Source organism: Bactrocera neohumeralis, unplaced genomic scaffold (assembly GCF_024586455.1).
Source record: "Bactrocera neohumeralis isolate Rockhampton unplaced genomic scaffold, APGP_CSIRO_Bneo_wtdbg2-racon-allhic-juicebox.fasta_v2 cluster10, whole genome shotgun sequence".
NCBI lineage: Eukaryota > Metazoa > Arthropoda > Insecta > Diptera > Tephritidae > Bactrocera > Bactrocera neohumeralis.
This window is the reverse complement of record NW_026089623.1, coordinates 25,132,681-25,148,171: the sequence shown is the minus strand read 5'-3', so window position 1 is coordinate 25,148,171 and position 15,491 is coordinate 25,132,681. Positions and strand designations below refer to the sequence as shown.

Here is a 15,491-nt window from a genome sequence, read left to right as displayed (position 1 = left end):
AGACTCAACAAATAATGGCACTAAATCTGATGGAAATATTAGAATAGAAACTATTTGAGGTTTGCGCCGCAAGCTTCTTAATAACATAAGTATATTCACAAATGCCCAGCGCTCTGATGAACTTCAGGATCTTGTTGGGCATAATGTAGGTGATGTGATTATCCATATAAATTAATGCCAGGACCTTTTGCCTGCATCTACAGATTATAGCGAAATCTACAATCAGGTGCTAAAGAGTTTCCGATTCTGTTTCGTAAAACTGGCAGTTTGCACAAAAAAACATGTCCATGTTGACAAGGTGTTTTGAGTATGCTGAACTCGATATAGAGTACAACTAGTAGACGGAACTTAGTCATGGCTTAATACCTTGATAAATTGAAACCTCCCAATAGCAATTTATAACGGCGCATACCACTTGTTTGCTGCCAGTTAATCTCTATACTCCATGCAGAGTAGGTCCTTTATGACGAGGGATCCCACCGCAATGCAGGGTTCTAGTCCCATCATTCTAGAAGCTGCAGCAGAGCTGGCTATCTTATCGGCCAGCTAGATGCCGGCTATCCGTCTACTTGTATATCCCCACACGCAAATCAGGTGTATGCGGTTGCAGACTGATACGCCTTCCCATGCACTCCTCCACTTATAGCAATTTAATCTCATAGGCTGAGATCGATTTTAATGCAGCTTGACTATTGCTGAGTATGGCGTATGCTGATTGTGAAAGTTGCGTTGGAGATTATTTCTGCTATAAGCAAAGGCCTCTACTTGAAGATGCTCAAAAACATCCCATGGGTATGGAATAGGTCTCACGATCGTGGGTATCAGAAGGTTTTATACGTGGGTTACAACTCCGGGATCTACCGGCCAGACGTCTGCATATAATGAGTGCTTTGATAGTTTTAGACTGTGTTTAAAATGAAATTAATGAGATGCCGATGAGTGCCAATCTTTTCGCGGGTTCAAGCTTTTTAGCAAGGGTAAGCTTTTCGAGAGGTCTCCACCAGATGAATACACAATAAAAAATCATCGGCTTGACTACGGCTTCGTAAAACCAAAATATTACCTTTGGTTAGAGTTTCCACCTTTTCCTTACAGCTCCTCTACGGAATTATAGGGCAATCGATGCTTTCTTATAGGCGACAGGTATTTTACCATATCGACAGGTTGCAGACGCAAACCTCCGGATGAGGTAAGAGGCATGTTGGGGATCTTATACTGCATACGAAATAAAACCATTTAAATTTTACTTTGTTTAACGACTAAGTCGCTTCTACGCGCCTAATCACATTGATATAGCCTTCGGTTAGCTCGTAGACGACGCTCCTTTAACCATCAGAACAATGTCCTCAACGTAGGCTATCATCCAATAGCCGCGTTTCTCGACTTCTTTAAGTAGACCGTCAACCTCCAAGATCCACTCCACTTTGATCGTTCTGTCGCAAAGAAAACTATATATGAGGTGCTTAAGGTTCGATACCTCCTCAAATTTTTCCAAAGTTTTAGCCACCGCCTCCGGCCATACATCGTTCAAAGGCCCTCGTTGTAGAGAAAGGTGCTTAAAGTAAATTCTTTGTTAGACAGTGTCGACCGACCTATCTTTGCTATAGGCATACCTAATCTCTTACAGATTACTCCTCGGTATTCTGCTTATAATATAAGAACTTAAAACTTCTTTCCGTTCTTTGGGCTAAACGTAACCTTCACCAGTCTTCAGGCCTTTGGAATATGGTCTAATCACAAAATTCGCGAATATGGCTGCGAGCCAGCCGCATGACACTTTGACCGTACGCTGGGGTTGCGCCGGTATGATGCCACCCCAGTGGCGCCCAAATCATGAGAAATCATGACATCTCTCTAGACTTCCGCAGAAGCCTCCCCACGAGGCTTTTGGTCTACTTCAACTCGAATTTGTATATAGCCTATTATATTATTCAGCGTTCAATCGTCACTAGAGCCACTTCTACTGGTTTTGTTGAAAAGTCTTCTGCTCGAAGATCTGATCTCCTTTGGCTCCAATGTTTACCAAAAAGGTTTCCCTTTACCTTTCTGAGTTTCAGAGAACAGGATATTTCAAGAGTAGTCCTACTCACCATGTCCATGGAACAGCTATTTTAAACTTCCTGCAATGCAGGTTTCAGTTAGGCTTAATTACCCTCCAGTATTGGGTGGGAAGGCAAGGATTACGATAACCCAACATCTCTTCAATTTTAACCGTAATGAAGGGTTGGACTGGAGAACAGAGAAGAGCACGAGGCCGCATCAGGAACTAGTAAATTTTGGCCGCACCGACCCGGAGCTTCTCGCCGAGGAAGGATTCCCCATGCTAAAATGCTGCTCAGATTTCTGATCAGCTTGCTTGCCACCTTTTTCGGAGGACAATTTTGTCTCCCTAGTTGCTGGTGTGCCTCCCGAGAGATTCTCCAGTTTACCGAGGTCTGTTTCGATTTGCTTTTTCCCTCGTCTTTAATTAATTTATTGCAATTTTTGTTACTATTTAGGGTTCGCACTCAGAACCGCTATCCACCTCTCGAAAAGGTAGTCATCTTACATGGTACCAAAGTTATGGAAATTACGAGGCCAAGGTGAATGTTGACGCACGCCCTTAAGAAAATAAGTAGTCATCTCAACTTATACCAATCGAAGCAACTTAACGATAACGGGAGGTGATCAGTCATTTCTTCAGGGCGTTACCCCTTCATATTCAGACGACAGGATACCAAAACAATATCCGTGTCAAGCAAAGGGTAAAAAATCCGATTGAAATGAAGAGGAAATAAATGCCAAACCCAAATAGTGAAGGAATATGAGAGTTTCCTGAAAAACAGTCAGAATTTTCTGCTGAAACCAGTGGGCAGAGCCGTTCTAAGAAAGGGTAGCACTCAAAAAGTGTTATAGCCCATCTGACAATCGTCTTACATGTGAGAGGCATTGACATTATTTTGATCCAAGAGCCTTATGTGAAAGAGAACGCGGTCAAGGGGCTAAATAGCAGTAGATACAACATATTTAACAAATAAGATGAAGGTAAGCCAAGTGCACGCATTATCATCAAAAAAGATATAAAAGCCTTTCTATGTAGTAACTAAGCACAGCAGATACAATTGGATAGGGTGAAAGAAAATAAAAGTAACTTATTTCTGTTTGCGGGTGAGTCGCTTTTACAATCTATTTTAAATAGCGGTTTAAGTATAAATTAAAAATAAAAATATACTAATATTTAGCTGAAATAATCGCTGTTAATTTGTTAATAAAATAACAGAAAAAAATGGAAAAGAAAACTCCATCTGATTACCTTGAGAAATACATAACCTTTAAAACGTATATAAGTTTTTTTGTTTCAGATGATCCGGTAACGAGTTGTAATGTTCCACTTTTTTTCAAGGCGCTTCTGGAGATTCACCGTCGAAGGGGTATTTATTAATATTTTTCATTGAAAAATTTTTCTAATATGCTTCAAAAGTTGTACAATACTATGCCATTAAATTTCATGTTGCCGCAAAAAAAAAAAAACATATATATCCTTTTTTTTGCCTTTAAAATGTATAGAACACTGGTTTGATGGTCAGTATTAAAGAAACAAAATAAGTTCAAAGTTCAACCTGTGCAGGAGTTACCGGGACTATTAAGTCATGTCGACCAAGGCGTTTTAGTGGGTCTTGCATCAACAGCCCATAGATGAGTTCTCTCGGAACAAGCAGCATTTTCGTCCCTCAGGATAAAGGAATTAGGAAGTTGGAACACAAAAGAATATGTACATAGTGCCATCTTGAACCAGCTTAACCTAGGTAAATTAGACTATATCCTCACAAGCTTAGATTTCGATAGTCACTTTCAGGTGAGGATACCCTCTAGACGTGAATGGAGAAGAGAGTTAGTAGGGAAGAAAGATGCTACCTATATCTATAACGACGGATTCAAAATGGACTAACGGACTTCAATGACACCTCTGTTTCTATCATTCTAACGAGTTCAGCCGTCATCTTCCATGCGGAAGTACAAGGTATAGAGAAGGATTGTAGGATTCTATTGAATAAAAACGGGGGGACGCAGAAAGCAACCATATGCACTGATAGCTGCACTGCAGATCTTATCGATGGCAAGGATTAATTAAGTGGAATTTAAAATTGTGCTTTATGAGAAGTAAGCATTTTTATTGTCCGATTTCACTAACGTGATATAGAAATATGAAAAGAATGCCATGTACCAAATTTTGTCAAAATCGGTCAGTAAGATCCCCAAAATGTGGGCGGTGCCACGCCCATCGTCAAATTTTTACCCCGCCCTTAAAAACCCTTGTCATACCAACCCGTCGACAAATTTTTACGTTTCTGGCGCATTTAGTGATTGATTTATCGCTCTTTTAGTAGTTTAGGAGATATGCACATTAAACAAAAATTTTCAAAATTTTTTATCCACAGGTGCAATTTGCTACTGTGACCCCTGTGCCAAATTACAATTGTATATATTAATTAAGGCCTAGTTATAGCACTTTATAAGTTTTCGGTTAATGGCAATTTGTGGGCGTGGCAGTGGTCTGATTACGCCCGTCTATGAACTCGAATTTTTTTTGTACTAAGGAACCTGTTTCATTAGGATATCTCAATTTTTACTCATGTTACAGCTTGTACGGACGGACGGACAGACAGACAGTCAACCGGATTTCAACTTTTCTCGTCATCCTGATCATTTATATATATAACCCTATATCTATCTCGATTAGTTTTAAGTGATACGTACAACCGTTAGGTGAACAAAGCTATAATACTCGGTAGCACCTAACTGTAATAGTATAAAAAAGGATGATTCACGCAGCTGATTTGATCTATTTCATGCACAAAGGTACACTGTTATTAAAAAAACACGATCTCTAATTATCTTTAAGATAACCCACATATTGGCCGATTTATGCGGTATAAAACAACCGGAAGTTCAAAATCTTTCCATTAGGAATATGGTGCTTTTGACAAAAGATATGCAATTATCAGGAAAGGTTTCCCTTCGAATTTTAAAGAGATCTCGCAGATATTCATTGGAGTATGTTTTGTTTACTGAACAGTGAAACAATCAGAAGGAATTTAAAATTATGTTATAATGGTAATGTTAGAACGTCAGGATAATATTACCTAATGAATTTGGTTGAAATATGTCCAGAGATATGGTTTTGCACCACAATCAGGGCGCAGCCACGCCCTTCATCCAAATTTGGGGGAGTGAACCGGGGTTTCATCAAATTTGGTTATTATAGCTTAAATGGCTTAGGAGATATTGTACATTAAACTTATTAGAGGACGAAGCCGCGCCCAATTTTTAAACAATTTTTCAACCATAGAGGTTCTTCCCTAATGCAATTCGTTTTACCATATAACAGCTTAGTTATGTCGCTTTATAGGTGTTCGATGAACGGCGTTTTGTCTTGATCAACCACTAAATTTATTTCAGAAAGTGGGAGTTTATTGCACTCGATTATCCTCGTGACCAATTTAAGAAAGCTCTGAATCGGTGTTAAAAATTAAAAAATTAAAATTAACAATCTTCAAAATTTTCAGACTCGTTTTCTCATGACGCCCTAATAGATACTGGAGACTCATACTACCAGTAAATGTTAAAACCTCGGCTTACGCAATTTACGAAGCCTGCTGAGACCAGTTTGAAGGTATAAAAGCTGTCATCAGAAAATCCATATAGGCAAATTAGGTAAAGGTCCAGGGCGCCAAAATTTCAGGGTAACATTTTACCAAATTTTCTTTACATATTTTATTTATTTGTATACATACTCTTGCAACCTGCTACAGAGTATAATAGTTTTGTTCAATTAAAAGTAACTCCGGTAGTCGACAACACTGTCGCTTCCGCTAAAGTGAAGTGATAAGAAGTCAATTAAAAATAACTGACGCCCAACCAGGGAAACCCACACAGAAAGGAGCACCACCACCACTGCCATCACCTGGAGGCAGCGGAATCAAGACCCCACCGATAAATTATATAAGTGAAACTTTTTTTCTCTCCGCTTTCTGTTTATAATTATATTAGTGATAATTTGACAATTTAAGTGTAGTTAGTGTGGTTGTAATAAACAGGGTTATACTTTGAACTCCTGTTTCCCATTTTTGTTTTTTTTTTGTGCACTTACGTCCGCTACCCGTCCGTGCCATCTTAACTACCTTGCATGAGAAAACTTGAGACAAACGAACTGTTGGACAGACTTGACAACCAAATTTTGACAAGCAAACGTCTCAAACGCGAACAAAACATGAATGAACAACAACTGCAGGGTATTATCAATGCGGCCGTCAGAGCCGCACTACAAGTACAAAGAAAGACTTTGAAACCAAGCTAGAGCAGCTTACAAACCAGTTTCTGGCCACAACTGTGGCACCTGCTGAAATTAAGACTTACGAACCAATAAAAATCATATACAGTTAAATCACTTCCAGAGTTCGATGGCTCACAGGAGCAATATGTCTCCTGGCTTCAGGCAGCTATGGCCGCGTATGATATATTTAAAACCTACGTGGGTAATTCAAAACACTACCAAGCTGTTCTCATAATTCGCAACAGAATTAGGGAATCGGCTGATGCAGTTTTAGCCTCATTCAACACGGTCTTTAATTTCGACGCTATCATTAACCGTTTTGATTTTATATACTCAGACAAGCGACCATTGCATCTACTCAAGCAAGAGGTAGCAACGCTAAGGCAAGGACAATTGTCGATTATTCAATTTTATGAGGAGGTTGAAAAAAAACTCACACTTCTCACAAATAAAACTACAATGACAAAGCATAGGGCCAATGCACTGCGCGTATTCGTCTCTGGGTTAAGGAGAAATCTCACCGATGTTCTTTTTGTGGCCCAGCCCAAAGATTTGCCCTCGGCTCTTGCAATGGCCCACGAAATAGAAGGAAATCACGATAGGCACGCAATTGCGGCCCAGTATGCAAGATCGTTCGAGGAAAAAAACCTCAGACAAGAAGCAAGGAGTCGCCCTCCAAACCGCGACCAAGTCGAGAAAATGAAAGTCGATCCAACCTCGCGGTTCCGTCAGAGCACTAATTTTCCAAACCAGAACAACCAGATTACGCATAACTCAAGCTTACCTATACCACATCCCTTTAGCAATAGTCAGCCACAAGATGCGTTCAAGAGATCTGCGAATTCTCAAAGAACGTCGGACTACAGACGACAGAGGATCAACCATTCAGTGACGGGCATGAAGCCGATTGATGTTATCCATGCCAACTTACACATTTTCCCGGATATTGCTGCCAGACTAGAGAAAGCCCAACAAGAACAGCTGGGGCGGAGTAATGCCTACCGCCAAAATAGAATCTTCGAAGTTGGAGAAAAGGACCTGGTAAGGTCCAAAAAGAAATAAGGCGACAAGGTCACTCCACTGTACGTCGAGGAAAGGATAGACGCTGATCTAGGAACCACCGTTCTTATTAAAGGGAGGGCGGTTCACAAGGACAACCTCAAGTGAAACTCTCGACATAATACTTTTTTTACATAGTTTTTATTTTGAATTTCAGGCATACGCCCATCTTCGCACTCTTGACTTGGGCTGCGCTGACAGCTTCCAAATTAACAGACTACTCGCACGCGGACTACATACCGATCCTTGACGGTACTGCAGTAATTTGGAACGAGACGAGTTACATAAGGCACATATCAAACCAAAACCACATACTTGATTAGCGTCTTCCCACAATCACACATGAGGAAGATCCTAGAAGTAGAAGCCAGGCATTTACGTACTTTATTAGGGACATTAGGAGTACACCATAGGCATGCTCGGAGCCTAAACTTTTTGGGCTCCGCCCTGAAGGTAATAGCCGGCACGCCTGACTTCAATGACTTACTACAAACAAAACTAACGGAGCAAGAGCTAATACAGTCAAACAATAGGCAGATTGTCATTAATTCAAGAACTCAGGAGTAGATTAACGCCCTCACGAATACGGTCAATAAAATTCTCAACGTAAAAAAGGGAAGAAATAGATTCATCGCACCTCTATGAAACATTTTTGGCTAGAAACAGAATTTTAACACTAGAGATTCAAAATTTTATAATTGCAATCACACTGGCTAAATTTAATATAATAAACCCTGGTATTATTGATGCAGATGATTTGGAGGCGGTTATGAAAGAGAGTTTCACAGGAGTTACAATAACCCAATTGTTTAGCATAGCTAGAGTTAAGGTTTTAGCAAGTAAGGAAATTGTAAGCTTCATTATCGGTTTTCCTAGACCTAAGTTATTATGTAAGGAGATTACTATATTTCCCGTATCGCATGCTGGCCGTATATTGGATTTACTGAACAACATTATAGCTGATTGCGGAGGAAACATTACTGCTGTTATATCCTGCATTGATACGCCCTTGTCGTCGTCGACGATGGTATAGTTTTGATAAACGATGCAATAATCAAAGCTAGCTTAGATAATGGCCCTGAAATGTTTATTAATGGTATTTAACTTGTTACATTCGAACGCACCGCTTTTATCAATGGCACCAAATACGCTACTCTCAATGAATACCAGAAGAGACTTCCACAACAGGCTGCCTCAGCACGGATCAACGTAACCTCCCATCATACCCTACTAAGCCTAGTAACCGCTGTAATTTGTGCCACAATCGCCGTCGTCCTTGCTGGATCAATCATCTTACTAAAGCGTTGGCGGCGAAGAGAAACTTCTAAGGCAGTGCGTCAAGTGTTGGAAAGGTTGGGTATGGCCGAGGACGACCATGTTTTGAAGTAGGGAGTAGTTAACAATAGTTAACGAAATGAAGTTCCCATGCTGCCAAACATTGCAATGCATGCAGTCTGGATCGTTTACTTCACGCGCGATCAAATTAAATGTTTGGTCAGCTGTTGTAATTCGATGATCAGCTCGATGCATGAGCATGGCACATGAGCGTGGGAATGCTTATGGAAGTAATTAGAGACCGACGCTAACGGCAGCAGCGACGGTAAGAATAGTAGGTTAGCAGTAAGCTTACTGATTATTTAATAAACTGTTTTTGAAAGAGACTCAAAGCGTTAACTCAATTAAAATAACTTGGGTAGTCGGCAACACCGTCGCTACCGCTGAAGTGAAGTTATAGGAAGTTAATTAAAGATATTTAAGGAAATCAATTAGAAGTAACTCGGGTAGTCGACAACACCGTCGCTATCGCTAAAGTGAAGTGATACGAAGTCAATTAAAAATAACTTGGATAGTCGACAACACCGTCGCTACCGCTGAAGTGAAGTTATGGGAAGTTAATTAAAGATAACTTAGGAAATCAATTAAAAGTAACTACGGTAGTCGACAATATCGTCGCTGCCGCTAAAGTGAAGTGATACGAAGTCAATTAAAAATAACTTATATATCTCCTAAACTACTAAAGGTACAAAAACCAAATTTGCTCAGCGAGAATATTATAAGATCAGTCTGAAAATGGATGAAATCGAAAGATAACTCCACTCACTCCCTATATATAGATACTGTTCAAAACTACTAAAAGCGTAATAAATTAATAACTAATTACACCAGAGACCTTAAGTTTTCCTCCGCAGTTTTATGGGAACCGGTGTGCAACTTTTGAACTAATAATTCATGTAAATTATGCCACTTTATGACCAAAAATTGTCCAAATCCAACCAAATATTTCAACAGCAACATCTATAGTTAACTTTTGATCGAAAATATCGATCAATGTGTGAGATATACAATTGAAATTCGGACAGAATCCTTTCCTGATAATAGTTATTCTGTGTATCAAAAATGGTTTGAATCGGATTTATTCTTCCGTGAGCCTCCATGTAGATACTTGTTATAAAGATGTTCGAACTTCCAGAACATGTTTTACTCATAACAGTATATATTTGTGCTTAAAATATACATGTAGGTATAATTGGGTGAAAACTTTAGCTACATAGCCACATATAACTACAATATTACCTGGATATGCTACGTATGATTGGCGATTGTATAAAATGTGAGGTACCTTAATGAAACCCTGAATTGAAAAATAACATAAATGTTAAGTAGCCAACTAGTGTTGTAATTATTACTAAAATTAAAAAAGCATGGCCGTAAAAAAAAATGTTCTACAAGAGGAAAGGGTCTGCCTTGAAGGCTAATGGCAACTCATGTGGTCATTAGGGAGCTTTAATCCATTGCACTAATTAGTTAAAAGAGGTAATGCTTAATAACTGTATTCAGCTAGAGGAGTTGTTCTGTTACTAATCTTTTTATTTCGAGTTATATGTATATAGAATATGTACATATAAAATTGCTGTGGTTTTATATCTTAAAGTATTTCCATGGCTTTGATTCTTGCAAGATGCAAGAGTATAAAATGTTTGGTTGCACCCAAACTTAGCTCTTTCTTATTTGTTTTGTTTATTTTATTTAAATAAAATATAAAATAATTTAAATATTTACTTTCTTTATTTCATAAAAATCTCAGTTTCGTATTTTCACATTTTAATAACATTAATAACTTTAATTATATCACAAACAACAACGACAGTATTATTAATTTTTTAGTAGCACCTAGTGGTTGTTGTTGAATGTTGGACGTTTCAATGCGTTGATTACGACTATTATTATATTTATACATATATATGTATTAGGGTGGAGCGATTTTATTAATTTTTGATTTCTGTTTCGGTATACCTGTAGAAAGTTGTTGTTTTAGGTAAATATTAAACACAAGAAAAATCAGTAATCTCATGCTATGTTTAGAGGTGCCCCCTTTGACTTGAAATTTTAAAAATTTATGCCAAATACTCATAAATTTGCAAACATTTTATAAACGTTATTTCATGTTCTAAGCGATGCTATGTCAGAGTAAGATAGAAATTAATGTTCTTAAAACATATATACAACTATCTAACCACATTATAATAACACAGCTACGTTCCGCACTTTAATTTCACATTCCTCATTTCCAGGGGCGTCGCGAGGATCCAGATCATGGGGGGGTGAGTCCCTTTGAAATGCCGACTCATTTCAAGAATTTGGCGATTTAATGTATATGTTTATAAATATATATAAAATAAGGATATCTTCATTTCTGATAAGGTATTACGGAGAAGTTTGACAACATAATAGCATAATTCATTATTTTATTCTCAAATAAGTATTGTACATGTTAGTATAATCATCATTTAATATGTTTCTCTTAATATAAAATACATACATATATTGTTCAGCGACGTGTTACGCGGGAAAAAACAAGATTTTCTTAAGAAATTGAATTGCAAAAAATATAAATTTCTGAATTATATTTTCACTCTGCGATGTTTCAACATTGACCATTTTCCAACAACATCGCGCAGATCGATTTCGTCTACTTTATCCTTTGAAGAAGAAAGCAGCATCAAAGAATTCAAACGTTCATCCTCCATTGTTGTACGCAAATCGTTGAAAACAAATTTCAATTTACTAAAAGAACGTTCACATGAAGCTGACGTGACAGGAGCAGTCATTAGGTAATGAACAATTTTGTACGCAGAAGGAATGACCTTTCTCAATTTGTACGCTACTATAGAAATATCATCTAAGGATTTACACTCTTTACATGAATGAAAAAGAATTTGTGTTTCACTGAAGGACTTAGGTTCCAATTGCACAACAAATTGTATAGATTCTATTGTAATATTACTTCTGTTAGCTGGAATCCTGAACATCTCTTGAATGGGTTTGAAGGTTGAGATAGTTTCTTGCAAATTATCTTGAATACAATTTGAGAAATTTTCGAGGACAATTTTGAACTCTTTTCTATAAAATGTCTGGAAATCAAAATTACAAGCAGTTGCTGGATTATCGTCATATTTCTACGGAGCACGACATGTTCTGTGGTGTTTCGAAAAGTCATTTTCAGGGTTGATCTGACACTTTTCAGCAAATGCAACTGAACTTGCAATGCGTTAATTTGTGAATCGTCATTCATTTGTTGGAATGACGCTGATGTGCTTTCAATCAGCAATAATGCGTCAATGCGAAAATGCCGACTCGTTCATAGTTGGGGGGTGTCACACCCCCCTCACCCCCCTCGCGAGGCCCCTGCTAATTTCACCCTCCAAAACTTCCCCCATTCTATATGTTATGCTAATTTTCCCAGGCACTCATTTTCCACAATACCAGGCCGGCAATATCCAAATAACGGGAGATTTAAATAAGCAACTGACAGCGATCTGTCAATTCTGTACAGTCTTAAGTTTGAAAAAACTTAAGTTGATACCTATACTCTTTAGTGGCGCGCTTACAGCAGCTCACTTGTTCGACTTTCATTTATTTGTTACATCAAATTTTACAGCTGGAATCGGAATATTTACTGTAAATCGTATTTTTCACGTATATTTGATGCTTGTAGCTTAGCTTATAACTGTAATTAGTACTTATTACTTGCCTTGATTGTAGAAATATGTCTCAAGTTAAAGCACGAGAAACGACGAGGTGTCCTGTCTCTGGTTTGCCGGAGAAGTTACATGTTTCTCACTTACCTACGTATAATGATCTGATGAAATGTTATCTGTTCATAAAACATGAATTGAAGCCCGATAAAACAACAATGGAGCCAACAATTCTTAAAATATCTGAAAGATCAGGGGGTGAAGTTCTAAAAATATGGCGAAAATCTTCACTGCCAACTGTAAGTGAAAAAATAATTTTACAATTGATTCGTTCCTACCACGACATATACAGAAGCTTAATGAGACTATATCAAGACCGTCAAACCAACATTAAATACCAAGAAAATATATAAACATTTATAACAGAGTTCCATAGATTATTTAATATCTGCAGCTGCAAGTGCAAAGATATAAGGAATTATTGCTGTTTAATCGTCCGGTCAATGACCGGGTACCCGGGTATCCATTTCAATCTACATGCCAATTTTTCTTAACTCCTCCTCAAAAAAATTTTATGGCCGCCTGGATCCCCAAAATTAAAGTTATTTGTCACCCATTTTTCGTCAAAATTGTTTAGAATCAATTATTTAATAAAAGTTATTAACTATCAAACTTGATACCTCCTCCGTTCAATAACCAGGTACCCGGGTACCCACTGAGATTTATATATATAAATGACAGGTTTACACACACTTAAGAGATTGTTTATCAAAGTATTCCGATAATTATATTTTTAAATTAATAGTAGACAATATAGTTCACAATTTCTTTTCTTTTAACAATAATTCTTATTATAAATGTTCAAATATATTGAACAGGCTTGTCTTCGCCAATGCCGAGGCAATACAATACATACCTACATAAATAAACCCATAAATATACATGCATATATGTATATGCAGCACATATACATATGTACATACATACATGAGGCACGTATGCATTTAAATGTAATACACATGTACTCAAGATATGTTATATCGGGTGATTTTTTAAGAGCTTGATAACTTTTTTTAAAAAAAAAACGCATAAAATTTGCAAAATCTTATCGGTTCTTTATTTGAAACGTTAGATTGGTTCATGACATTTACTTTTTGAAGATAATTTCATTTAAATGTTGACCGCGGCTGCGTCTTAGGTGGTCCATTCGGAAAGTCCAATTTTGGGCAACTTTTTCGAGCATTTCGGCCGGAATAGCCCGAATTTCTTCGGAAATGTTGTCTTCCAAAGCTGGAATAGTTGCTGGCTTATTTCTGTAGACTTTAGACTTGACGTAGCCCCACAAAAAATAGTCTAAAGGCGTTAAATCGCATGATCTTGGTGGCCAACTTACGGGTCCATTTCTTGAGATGAATTGTTCTCCGAAGTTTTCCCTCAAAATGGCCATAGAATCGCGAGCTGTGTGGCATGTAGCGCCATCTTGTTGAAACCACATGTCAACCAAGTTCAGTTCTTCCATTTTTGGCAACAAAAAGTTTGTTAGCATCGAACGATAGCGATCGCCATTCACCGTAACGTTGCGTCCAACAGCATCTTTGAAAAAATACGGTCCAATGATTCCACCAGCGTACAAACCACACCAAACAGTGCATTTTTCGGGATGCATGGGCAGTTGGCCACCAAGATCATGCGATTTAACGCCTTTAGACTATTTTTTGTGGGGCTACGTCAAGTCTAAAGTCTACAGAAATAAGCCAGCAACTATTCCAGCTTTGGAAGACAACATTTCCGAAGAAATTCGGGCTATTCCGGCCGAAATGCTCGAAAAAGTTGCCCAAAATTGGACTTTCCGAATGGACCACCTAAGACGCAGCCGCGGTCAACATTTAAACGAAATTATCTTCAAAAAGTAAATGTCATGAACCAATCTAACGTTTCAAATAAAGAACCGATGAGATTTTGCAAATTTTATGCGTTTTTTTTTTAAAAAAAGTTATCAAGCTCTTAAAAAATCACCCGATATAAACATATTTACTTAGGTTTGGGCAATTGATTACAAATGCACTTGTGCACTTGAAAACAGCCCAAACCATACAACATGGATTGTGTGACCACACACGCACACATGTGTGGCATTGTATGGTTGAAGACGGCCCCATGTGGTGGGCTGTAACATACATACACATACATATATTTAATTAGATAAGATAGTTTTAAAAATTTGTATATAAGCAAAGAAAAATGCCAAATAAAATCAGAATGAAATATTTCTCACTCAATGTAAATGCAATTAATTTATTTCCCCCCACCAGAGGTAAGGAATAAATAATTTTTTTTTGAGTTTTTATGATAAACAATAACAAAAATAGTTAGTAAGAACAAAATAACTCCGTTTTTATTTATTTTAGTAATATTATTTTCTATTTTTTTACTATTTGTTTATTTATATTGTTTAATTTATTATGATACAGTGCTATATAAGAATTAAAGTATATAAAATTATTCTGTACATCCTTCACATGTCGTGGTTGTAATACAGTGTTCATCACAAATAGGTTTTGCGACGTTTTTTGAATTCACTTTGAAGACATTCATAGCATACACCAGTAATATTTTTCCTTCCAGTTGAATCACGCTGCTTCTGAGTCTCAATGATCATGTTGGCTGCGCATTTGGATTGACAGCTCGACCAAGACAAGATTCAGTCGCCACTTTTGCTGAGGAATGCCTCATAATTTGTGCATTATTCGCACGATTTTCAACGGATGGAGTATATAGCTCTCTGCCCAATTGCCGATAAAATAAGCGTTGTTCATACGATTTTTTAACATGCATTTTATTATTCTCATAATACAGAATATATGCTGCAAGGCAGGCAATATCGAGAAAATTGTAAAAAAATCGTTGAGTTGACCTTTTTGTAGTATATCTACCAAGCATTTTATCCATCGTGTCTACTCAAGCTTTGGACCAATTATAAAACTCGATGATTTCCTTGTTTTTTTTTGGCACATAACTACATAGGGTTACTTTTTCATGAAAGCCAAACACAGTGGATAATTCTTCTCGAGTTTTTGAAACAGCCATTGCTGGTAGAATGTATGCTTTATTTTTCTTCAGAGTACCAACAATCGCCAAGTTCC

The 15,491-nt window shown here is 37.5% G+C and overlaps 1 long non-coding RNA gene across 1 annotated transcript in view; it reads left to right on the top strand.

Annotated features, from left to right (window-relative positions):
• Positions 1 to 14,314, top strand: part of LOC126765443 (uncharacterized) — a 195,839-nt gene extending 181,525 nt beyond the window's left edge. Inside the window, exon 2 of the long non-coding RNA XR_007668398.1 lies at positions 13,509 to 14,314. This is a non-coding gene — a long non-coding RNA (uncharacterized LOC126765443). The remainder of the gene's footprint in view (positions 1 to 13,508) is intronic.
• Positions 14,315 to 15,491: the final 1,177 nt, after the last annotated feature.